The sequence below is a fragment of the Coturnix japonica genome, chromosome 5 (genome assembly GCF_054131305.1).
Source record: "Coturnix japonica strain WE chromosome 5, WE-NBRP24, whole genome shotgun sequence".
Classification (NCBI taxonomy): Eukaryota; Metazoa; Chordata; class Aves; order Galliformes; family Phasianidae; genus Coturnix; species Coturnix japonica.
In genome coordinates, this window is record NC_140667.1 from 49,027,045 (window position 1) to 49,038,929 (window position 11,885).

General features: G+C 41.0%; 1 long non-coding RNA gene across 1 annotated transcript in view; it reads right to left on the minus strand.

Moving 5' to 3' along the window:
- The window catches only part of LOC146760802 (uncharacterized), a 122,230-nt gene extending 118,110 nt beyond the window's left edge, over positions 1-4,120 (minus strand). Inside the window, exon 1 of the long non-coding RNA XR_014946146.1 lies at positions 3,991-4,120. This is a non-coding gene — a long non-coding RNA (uncharacterized LOC146760802). The remainder of the gene's footprint in view (positions 1-3,990) is intronic.
- Between the last annotated feature and the right edge of the window lie 7,765 nt (positions 4,121-11,885).

An 11,885-nucleotide genomic window follows, 5' to 3' on the forward strand; every position in this document is an offset into this window, starting at 1 on the left:
AGCCAGCAAGCCACGATGGCATAGAACCACCATGTAGTGCTACTATTTCCACGAGCCTCCATATTATAGAGGCAATCAGTTCATGATCATAGCAAGACTCAGTCAGTACTGAGACCCCAGAGAAATGCAATGTTAATCCATCATACCTAATCTTCGTACAACACATCCAAGCTCCATCCACACCCATCTGTCTCCTCCAGCACCCCAGCACAACCAATAAAGCCAGCATTTATAACTGCAGAATCATGCTGAGTATCCCTTCTCACTCTATAATTTGGTGATTTATTTGCAGCAGACGTGCCTAGAAGATATATTTGCTGCTTTCCTCCCCTTTAGATGGATGTGTAGCATCAGGCAGCGAGGACCACGGACATGGTGCAGAGCTCCAAAATCTGAAGCCCCAAGCAAGTTCAGATTAGGGTTCACAATGTGCTTGCACTACCTGCTGTGTTTTAAGCCCTTCTACAAAAGGGATTCTTCTCTGCAGTAAGTGTCACAACAGCATGTGTAAGGCCAGCCCTGCAGCAGAGTCTCCCTCAGTGGAGTCTCCACAGGCTCAGAGCGAGGAGCTGAGCCTTCCATCACCTGCATTCTCTGCCCAGAGCTTTCACTAAACACTTTTCCCTCTTCCATCCTAACAATAGACACACACATTTGCCATATTTAACATCTGGGTTTCACTCCCAAAGACAAACAGCATTCATTCTGAAACATCCAATATCTTCTGTTAAAGTGAAGTTTTCCCTTTAGAAATGATCCAGTTCACAGGAACAGCACACATATGACATGGTGCCTTTTTTTGCTGAAATTTACTCCCCAAATTACTGTGCTTTGCCCATTTCTACTAGCTCTACACAAGCATGGAACTGTGAGTGTTTTAAGATGTAATAGCTTTACCCATCATCACTAGAAACACCTGCCTTGGGAGCAAGAACGTTAAGATTCCTAATGATATAACCGTCCCCAGTAAGCCCTAGGGATTTGCCTGCTCTCAGGCCTTAAGGCTATGACAGTGATCTATGGAAAAATCTATCTCTGATGATTTAAAGGTTTTTAACATTTATTCTGCCATCCAACACATATAGGCAGTGACTAGGTCAGAGTGGGTTTACAGATGAGTGAAGCAGGGAAAAAAAAAATAGAGTTGTAGAATATTTGTACTAGAAAGGGATTTTTTCCTCACAATGCTGTATTTGTAAATGCGTGTGTGTTGTTTTTGTGTTTGTTTTTTTTTTTTCTTTTAACCAGCTTGGAAATAAGCAGTTGTTACACTGTGCTTTTCACAATGACATCTACACAAAAGAAGGAAGTGTGAAGGATATAATATTTTCATACAGGCTACTGTACTACCCCTGTAAAACTCTTCAGTAGAGCAGATCAGAAGGAAGAATTCACAAAAATACTGATTTTTAAACACCCTTTTTCATTTTTCTTTCTGTTTTTAAAGTAAAATAAAGCTTGCTTTTTTTTTTCTTTTTTTTCTTTTTTTTTTGGCAACTTAAACAATTTGACAGGCTTTCTCTGTAAGCAAAATCTACTGATATGTGCTCATGGCAATCCACCACTCCTATTCCCCTGTTATCCTGTTTTGTCTGATTAGACTGTAAATTCTTTGGGAAAATGGCTGTCTCACAGTGTGTGAATTCACATAGGCAGGGGAACCCTGGGTGTTTTTGTGCTGTGACAGAACCCCACCAGATTCTAAAGATCATAACAATAACAAGGAAAGAAAAATACCCTCTATTTTATGAATACAGTGTTGACCATTTAAAACTTGATTACATTTGATTAAAAAAATACTCCCATAATAGTACAACTCTCTGTGGAAGGTAATACATAAGCACTAGTGATACATTTGTAGACACTGCCCAAAGCAGTTGCAGGCATCCCATCTCTGAAGGTGCTCAAGGCCAGGTTGGAGAAGGCCCTAAGCAGATTGATCTGGTGGGTGGCAACCCTGTCCACAGCACAGAGATAGAAATGGATGATTTTTAAGATCTCCCAAGCCATTCCATGATTTCAAGATTCTATAATAGCTCCAGATTGTTCCCCTGGACCTACTGACCTTATGAGGTGGCCCATAGAAAAGTGTCCTTGTCTTCCATGAGATGGATAAGAAAACACCCAAGAAAACTTGCCACCTGACAGATTAGGCTGGAAGATGGGCCCAGTGAGACACAAGCTGTGCCCAATGGAAAGCTTGTAAAAATTAAAGCATCACCAACTCTTTAGATGGAAGCAGACCAACACCCTAACAATAAGTGAGTACCAGCAAATGAAGCTTATTCCAGTTTTCTCTGACTATTATGTCTAATTCTCTGATCCCTTGTATACATGAGACACTGCCTCAGGTTGTTCAGAGAGGTAATGGATGCCCTGTCCCTAGGACACTCAAGGTCAGACAGAATGGGGTTCTAGGCACCATCCCTCTTAACTGCAGGGGAGCTGAACCAGATGGCCTTTAAAGGCCCCTTCTAACTCAGACTCCTCTATGACTCTGTATTGGGACAGCATACTAGGAAAACAGAGAAAACATTGTTATCATTTGATTCAGTTGCTTGAAATCTTTACTAGAATTTTCCTCACAATCACAATAATATCCTTGAACTCTTTGTAGCCTGTGCCATTATTTTGACCCAAGTTTTGAAGTTTGAGTTTTCTCTCTCCATACCCTTACACATATACCTGATACAAAAAGCTAAGTACCTTCTCTTTCTCTCTCCAAACAATACCTGCATGTAACTGTTGGTCAGGCATAGTCCTTATATATCTCTTTTTATGTGAACTTGATAAATGTGGTCTGCTTAATATGGCTAAGATGAATGAGCCAATAAGTTCTAGACAAGACACCAGACAAGCAGGCTGTTTTGATTTACAAGGCTATGTTAATAAATACCAGTGGCATATTTTGTTCCTCAGGTTTCTGCATCTCTATTCCTCCTAGGTCGCTTATGATGAAAAGCTGTGAATTCACCCATTGGTGCTGAGTTTCAAGGAGGGAGGTACTATAGGGCTGTCAGGAAAGCAAGGTGGGAGAGCAGCTACCTGAGCCATGCTACAGGTGTTATTTTTGTCATATGACCCAAGCACTGCATATCCTTGCTCATGTGTTAGTACAGGGGTGTCTCCAAGTTGGTTAGCATATTAAAAATATAAATCAGTGTCTCAGCAGCACAATACATCCCCACTTTCCCTGCATGCTCCTTTATCTCCTTCTTAAGTGTGGAACTTACTGGTGATAATGCTAGATTTTGGATGAATTCTACTCATCAGAGCTCAGGCTTCCCATGAGCTCCCCCCAGTGCTAAACATCAGCACAGTGACTCCCAGATGGCCTGTGACCCCTCAGAGAGTATGGAGGCCAGCAAATGAAGCATTTACATTAATTAGGGAGGCCCCCAAGCCAGGGGGAAACTCTACGCCTGAATTAGTTAACTTCATTCAGTGCCAAAGGTGGAATGATATCATTGCCCACTTTCTGCAAATGGAAATTCTGCTCCTGAATCACTTGAGAAGTTGTATATGAAACCCAAGTTGTGACAGTTGCCCTCATTTTCTTCTTCCAACCAAGTTCTACTGCTTCCATGCTTTTAGGAAAGGATTTCAGTCAAAGCTACTTTAAGTGCATAAAGCATAAGTAAATAAGTAGCAGGGCAACATATTGTTAAGATATATGCAGTAATGAATCTGACCAGATACAAAACCTGGAAAATTCTGGAGGCAAAGAACATTTAATGTAATTCCCCTCCTTGCCTTTTTCTCCCTATGCACAGGGCCAGCAAAATGCTTCTATGCAGGTGCTGATACAAACTGACAGAAAAACACAGGAAGAGAACTAAAATGCCTGAAGTCAGAGAAACGTAAGCGCATCTCTTGAATTTATCTTGAAAAATAGTTAACTGTACATCCAAGCTGCTTCCCCCAGCCAGGAACAACACACCTCTGCCACTGTGCTAATAAGTAGCAGCTCATCCCAGATATTTGCCTTACCTCTGGTCTTAGATGAGGTCCAGAAGAAGGGAATGATAGCACTCTCTCTGCCATACTCCCAGGTCTGATGCATAGAGCAATTCCACCTTAACATTTCTACAAATACTGAGTTGCAAAAAGCTAATAAAACCTTTGTCACTACTCCCCCACCTTATCCAGACTTATTTATACCAATTGTGGGACTACCCACAGCTGCGGCATCACCCACCTGTGCTATCAACCTCTCGGTCTGCTTCAGGTGGTTTCCTGTGCACTGAACCATACTGATTTAGGTTGCTCCAGTAATGTGATATCACCAGTGTTCCTTCCTATCTGCTCTGCACATCTTTTTCTGTATTTCTAAGATGAAATTATCAAAGGCAGCATTCTTTGTGAGAGCTTTCTCAAAGAGCTGATACAGTATTACCCCAGCAATCTGGTGCTTTTGGGTTGAGACATTTCACAACCCCTAGAAAGCCTCAAGGAATTTAACCCCAACCCTTCCTAATGAAGGAATCATTTCCCTCCTTTTCTTTAGCTATCAGAAGATTAATGGCTGTGATACAGCTTGCTAAACAAAGGTCAGTCTGGACACAGCTCTGAGCACCTGATGGAGCTGTGGGCGTCCATGTTCATTGCAGGGGAGTTGGACTAAATGGTTTTTAAGGGTCCCTACCAAATCAAACAATTCTATGATGCTAGGGTAAAGCCATACCTCTGAGTCAGATCCCATCCCAAATCTCTGTAGTCCTGATAATTTCTCTGTTTCCTTGAAAACACATATGTTTTAAGGATTGGAACAAGTGCTGGAGCAACCTACCTGTTAACTGCAGAGGTAAAGGAGATGTCCTTTTCTGACAGCAGCACTGATGGAGAAAAGCAGAGCTGCCCTCCTTCCATAACTCAGTGCAGGATCTGGTGCACAGAGAAAGCAGAGCAGATATACTGTAGCATCCTGATATGGAGAAGGTGATGCAGCAGTTCCTTCATGTACTTAACTTTACTGGGAAATTCTCTTATCTATTTAATTTTCTTGAGAAGCAAAGCAATCAGGAGTCTCTTGCTAGAATTAGCTCCAAATAGCCAGGCTTAGCTCTCCAACTTGTTAGTCTTAGCTCATAGTGGAAGCCTGGGGAATTCAAGCCCTGTGGCTGGCATTTCAAGAGTTTTTTCTTAAAGCTCCAGCTCCAGGCTGATGACAATATAATTTCTACCAGCTTTTTTGATTCATAGAATGGCATGCATTTGAAGGGACCTCAAGGATCATCTAGTTCCAAACCCCTGCCACAGGCAACATTGCCAACTACTGCATCAGACTAGTTCAGGCTGCCCATCCAACCTGGCCTTGAAATAATGAAATGTATAAATACTTGCCTTTTTCAAATGAATGATACACACAAGTTTTGTTGTTTGAGTTGGGGTTTTACATCTTGAAAAATAATATCTTAAAATCATAAGTCACACTGAAAGTCCATTCAAAAGTTCTGCCTCCAAGCAGTCGCATAATTGCTCAATGGTAGGATCTCTGCTGAACCCCAGTGAAAAGGGGAATAAGGGCAATCTAGTTCTAGTACCAGTCTGCATGGCAGAGAGGCAGCCAGTTCCAGCAAAGACACCTGTCCCTCAAGTAACAGATGGGCCCCAATCTACAAGCAGGCATGTTTCAGTTCAAGATTTATAATTCTCCGAGAGTTTGGGGATTTAGAGGTGTAATGAGAATGGGCACCATCGATGCTGGTATGTTTTCATTTTCAGGGGCAGGGGTGGCAGTGATGCAGTGGCAGTGACAGAACAGTCAATGGGATAAGAGTGGTAGAAAGCAAAGTGCCCCTACATGTACCATACATGACCCTTCTTGTTTTATAATCTCTAATTATACCCCACCTAGACCAAACCTTTCCCATACTGAAGCATCCTGGTCTGTGTAACCATTCTGTGGGAGCCTCCACTTGTCTGGGAATTGTGCTGCCCTTTTTTAGTCCTTCCCTCTCCTTAACAAGGTGAGAGGAGCTAAGGTACATGCAGCATCTAGCATATAGCTGAATAACATTTGGTTCTGTTTCCTTCCTAATAATTCCTAGCTGGTAATTTGCTTTTTTGCCACTGATGATTTGATCCCTGCTTCTGCAGATTTCTATTTACTAGGGGTGCAGTCAACACACCTTGATATTACTATTGGGTATGGAAGCCCTGGCAATAATGAGAGCAGGCATGAAACTATTCTCAGTCATAACAGGGGAGCTAAAATGTTTGGAGGTTGTGGGGTTGTTGGTTTTTTTTTTTGCAAGAATGTAGTTAGCAAAGTAGTTATCATGCAGGAAAACACTCAGAACAGGGCTGGACTGGAATATAGGATCAAGCTGCAACAGGAAATTGGTGGGGAGCTGCAAATCTATCAGAAGAAAGGAAAGAATCCTTCAAAGCTAAGAACAAAGCACAATCTGTCGGGAGCACAGGGATGGGCTAATTGAAGCGTCTCTCTCTTCATTCTTCTCCAGGAGCACCTGCTATCACTTAAAGGTAGCTCTCGCTGTCACTTTTTTCCCTTGGTTCACGTGCAGTTGTTCATCCTTTGAGCTTTAATCTTTTGCTATTGATTTCCACCCTGTTAGCTGAAGTATCGTCCTGCTCTTTGAGAAAGGCAATCGCCCAGACCACACTATTGCAAATAATATGTACTTTGGAAAACAATGATTGAATTCCCATATTATCCGCTGAAGCAAAAAACTCTACCCTGCCAAAGAGAAACTGCTCTGCAGAGATAAGATCATAGAAATTCATCAAACTGGCTTCGAGGGAGGGGGAGGGGAGAAGGGGGGGAGTTGTGTTTTTTTTTAGTTTGCACCACCCCAGAGAGATGTTGAGATTAAAATGTATTATCCTTGGATATGGGGCTAACCAACCCAGTGAGTCCTGTTAGTCAGAATTCAAACTATAATTCACACTATGGAAATTGAAGATCCACCCTGAGATAAATTTTACCTAGAGAGCGAAGGAGCCAGTTTTAGATGCATATTTAGTTTGTATTCACGTATATACAAATCTTCTGATAAACTGCCATAAATCTACTTCCATATGTTTCAATGATCCAAAGGAGAACTATGTGAACATAAGGGGTTTTATTACTCCCTCAAAATGTCACATGAAAAAGAAAATTTATCCATGCCTTATAAGAGTGATCTGTAGATCTTTTAAGGTTTTTGATTTGTTTTATTATTTCACTAAAATACTGTACATTTGATGGCAGAAGATACTGTTAAGTATAAGAACCTCAGATTCATCATCTAAATCCATAGCTTTAAGTACTTGAGTAAACTTACATTCAGCTTTTCAGACCAGTGTTCCTTTTCTGGTGCTCCTATACTGTCAAATTCATACAATTATAGAATGGTTTGGGTTGGAAGGGACCTTTAAGATCCATCTAGTCCCTGGCTATAGGCAGGAACAACTCCCACTAGACCAGGTTGTTCAGAGCCCCATCTAGCCTGCCCTTGAAATTAAACTTTTCCAGACTTTCATGCTTGGATGCAAGGCAGTCCTTCAGTCAGGTATGTACCAGATAGATTCTTGGGTGATACCCTCACCATACTTTGAGGTGCTCACGGCTGGGTTGGATGGGGCCTTGAGCAACCTGATCTAGTGGGAACTGATCCTGCCCATGGCAGGGTGTTGGAACTGGATTATCTTTTAAGTCCTTTCCAACCCAAACCATTCTATGATTCTATGATAACCTAGTCTATCCTCAGATGCTGCAGTTGACATTAATAGAAATTCATATAAAATGAACAGATCAAGCTCCAGCAAGGAAGAACAGTTATCCAAAGTACTTCCAGGAGAAACACACACCATAAGATATTAGTAGCAATGAAGACAAAATAACTAAATGAGCTCAATCCCTTCCACAAATCCCCATCACCAGGAAACCAAGGTCAGGGTTAGCACCTTGAGATGGAAAAGTGGTTGGCAACCACAGGTCTATCTCAATCTGAATTTCACATGAAGAACTGAGATGAGAAAGGATGTCCAACCCAGATGACATCTCTCTCTCGTGCTTCATCTCTGAAACGTTTTTCCTCAGTTCCGGGTCATCAGACTCTTTTGCTATTTAATCTTGCTAATCCTGTTGCAAACAGATCCCATTTTGATAGCATTTTCCTCTTCCTCATGCAATTTCCTGGCTTTTCTCTTGTAATTGGGTACTAGTAATGGTTCTTAATACATCCTACAAGGGTCTTACATCCATTACAACAGCAATTCCATTTTAGTAGCAATTCACGTATAATGGAAAGAGATATTAAATTGGAGGTGATGTTACAATAAAAAATATACAATTATAAAAACAGTATAACGTTAAAAACAGTACTACAACTGAAATATTTTAATAGAAGCACTAAATAAACACAACGAATGAAGAGATGAAAGATACAATAAGAGCTTTTTATTGCCACAGTGATTTTGTTTTGTTTTTAATGCATTGATATGATATTTCATTATGACATCTCCAAATTTTTATCATAAATGTATGTCACAGAGCATCATTCTTGTTGGGAGTGTAATTATTTCACTTCCTTTCCAACAGTAGGAAAGGGTGCATGTGGTAGATGGAAATGGCAGAGTGAATGATGGACCAGATGGAAATCATGTCTGGCTTCATGGAAGGATCATTTCCTGCTTTTTCTCTGCCAGAGAAGCCAGAGCTGGAGCAGGGTGAGATGATCCACAGTGGAACTCTTGTTACCTTTATTAACTGCCCTGTTATTTCACACAGTTCCAAAGTCTTCATCACCTCACTGTTAAGTTAGTGTAAATGAAGATTTCAGAGATTATAAAATCAAAATAGTCAACCATTCACATGCAATGTTTTACAGCTCTGCCAAAAGTAGTAACTTTTCCACATTTGTTATTTAATAAAGTATGAAAACATAAGCAATCACCAAGAAATTCAACTCTGGGGATGGAACTCCTTGTGATAAGATTTATTTTTAATGATCTTCTTTCAACCTCAGCCAATATGTATTTTTCCCCAGAATATTTTATAGAAAATACTAGTCCTTTAAAAGCCTGGAAAACCTAAGAAGCCACCTAAATCTGTAATTGAAATGCAAATGGAAAGCCCCTGGCACATGAAATCAATTTTGCTATTAATAAGACGTGGAAATAGAATGTGACACAGAAAAGTCCTCATGCCCTCCATAAAGGTACGGTTTCCTAAGTGGTCTGGTGCAAAACAGAAATTCCTGTTTGCTGCAGTCACACTCTTAAATCACTGCATTTTCAGTAATAATATGATACAATTAATGGGCGGCTGCTTGGTTACAGAATCCATTTTCTTCATGGTACGAACATGCCTTATGACAATAAAAAAAGCCTTTCCAGTCTCATGCCCACACTGTTTGGCAGTGTTTGTATTTACAAAGGCTTCAAATAAATTCACTGCATGGGAAGTGTCAACTATGTGTCTGTGTTCTGGTACTACCAGGGCATGAGGATCCCTGAGCCAGGACAAAACTTGCCAAGCAGGGATGCATTACAAACGCCTGACTCTTGTGATTCTGTTCTGATACTTGATCCAAAGATCACTGAAGTTAATGGAAAAACTCACCATTATGAAGGTGGGGGAGAGCAGAAAGGACTGAGTTTTTTTTTAAGGAACTGAATGACTCACCTAATCAATAAATAGCAATGTTTGCAGGGTCAGACAAGGTCTGCTGCTGGAAAGTTTCAGAGGGAAGTTAACTTTCCACTCAAGACTCCCCTGGATAGAAAGTTTTGCAACAGACACCTTTTTTATATGTTTTATTTGTTTTTCAAGAATCAGTCTCTCCAATCTTGTTTGAACTTAAACTGATCAACTATAATTTCATCAAGAGCACAGACACAAAACTAGACAGTTATATAGATTTTCTGATGTTTCCAGAGTACAGATGACTCACTTCCTAAAGAAAAGAAGAAAACAATTATTTAATAAATCAGGAAATATATGTTTTTATTGTAAATGTGCCTTTTCTTTTTGTGCACTGTTTTAAGTCCTTGAGTGTGTCCTGGCAGAGGACACAAATGTGGCTGAGCCAGGGTCCATGGAGCCATCTTGGCCTTTGAAAGCTGCCAGATACTCAGCCTAGACAAGTCTATCTAATTTCTGTCCTTGTCCCTGATTCCGATCAGGTCCAATTAATGATAATGATGTTGGAGACACTCAAGGTCAGGCTGGACAGGGCTCTGACAAACTGATGGGGCTGTAGGTGTTCGTATTCATTGCAGGGAGAGTTGGACTAGATAGCCATTAAGTATCCCTTCTAAGTCAAATGATTCTGATTCTGTAATTCTCTGCTTGTCTATCCTGTGTCCAGATGGCCCCTCTGCCTGAGGTGCCGAGCATCTTTTCTCACTTCTTCATCAAAATGCACTTTGAGTGGCAGGAAGGAGGCTCTCTTGCTGCAGGTTTCACTTATGTCTGGAAAGAAGTAAAATCACTGTACAGTCTCATTTAGGATACTGAGAACTGGCTGGTTTGTGTAACCACAATGTACAAAATGTCAGCTTCACTTTTCCATTTTCCTCACTTTAATAGACAATAATTACAATAGTAGGAGATTTCAATCCAGGAACAACCTGCTCTTCTGACATGGGCAGAAACACTCCAGTGACTTTAGCAGTTTTTAGATTCCACTGGGGAGGACCCATTCATCAGGATGCTGAGTGCCTTCCTCAGTTGCTGACTGAGGTCACACTTCCCTGGGGACTCTGGGGAGAATTTTCTGAGCTTTTCTTTTCTGAGGTTTTCTCAGAAGGAGTGGTGATGCTTTGTCACAGGCTGCCCAGGGAGGTGATAGAGTCACCGTCCTTGGAGGTGTTCAAGAAAAGGACTGATGTAGCACTGAGAGACATGGTTAGTACATATGGTGCCAATGGGATGGGGTTGGAATAGATGTCTGTTCCAACTTTAATGATTCTATGATTCCTTCTGTGATTTCCAGGGCATCAGACTCAGAAAGGACTGCAATGTTGCTATACAGACTGTCCCATGAAAACCCTCTGGCACAGATTTTCAGGTTTCAGTATACCTCATTGGTGTATACTCAGTCAGTCAGCATAAACTGAAATGCTGGCTGTTATCCTGCATCTAGCAAGCCTGGATAAAGCTGACATGCCTGCATTTATCCATGTTCAATCAGCCTTTCCTGGCTGCACATGCATGGTTTAATTCTGTCTTTTGCTGCTGGGGCATTACCTGAACAGCAGAGGAACAATCTTTATTTATTGGTCCTGCTGAACTGGTGCCCGGGACTGATTACCTGATGATAAGGCTTATCTGGCATATCAAGTTTATTTGTATAAATTGAATTAAAAAAAACACTTGGCAGAAAAGCAGGAATAAGAGACTGAAAATGTCATTGTTTCACTGATGTCGTATTTCTAATAGGAGCTGTATTTTACCTGGTAAATAGCTGTTCATTATGAACTGTGCTGCATACATTTGCCCCCTCTCAGTATCAATTCAACAAACTAAATATCTTGCTGTGGGTTAAATGTAATGTCAGATCATGCTGTCTCTCAAAAGAAACATATAAACGGGTGGTTATTTCACTGCTAAAATGATGTATGTTCCCGGGCCATTAGGGAAATACCACCAACAAAATCCCATGGTATAAAAAATATAGTAGCTGGGTTTGCAAGCCCATTTTCAATCACTGTAGCCTTGAACAGCAGGTTAAAGTCAGGGAGGGCAGTAAATCCAGCCATGGCTCTTTAACCAGTAGAGCCAGAAACATGGATCTTGTGCCAAGAAATAATTTACAGGTGAGGAAAATCATTCCTGAAGCTTATTCACAGATAAATAGGGGGAAAAAAAGCCTAGTATGTGTGGACATCTGAATGCCAGAGCTAGGTATGAATGAATGCCTTTTGGGGTGGAA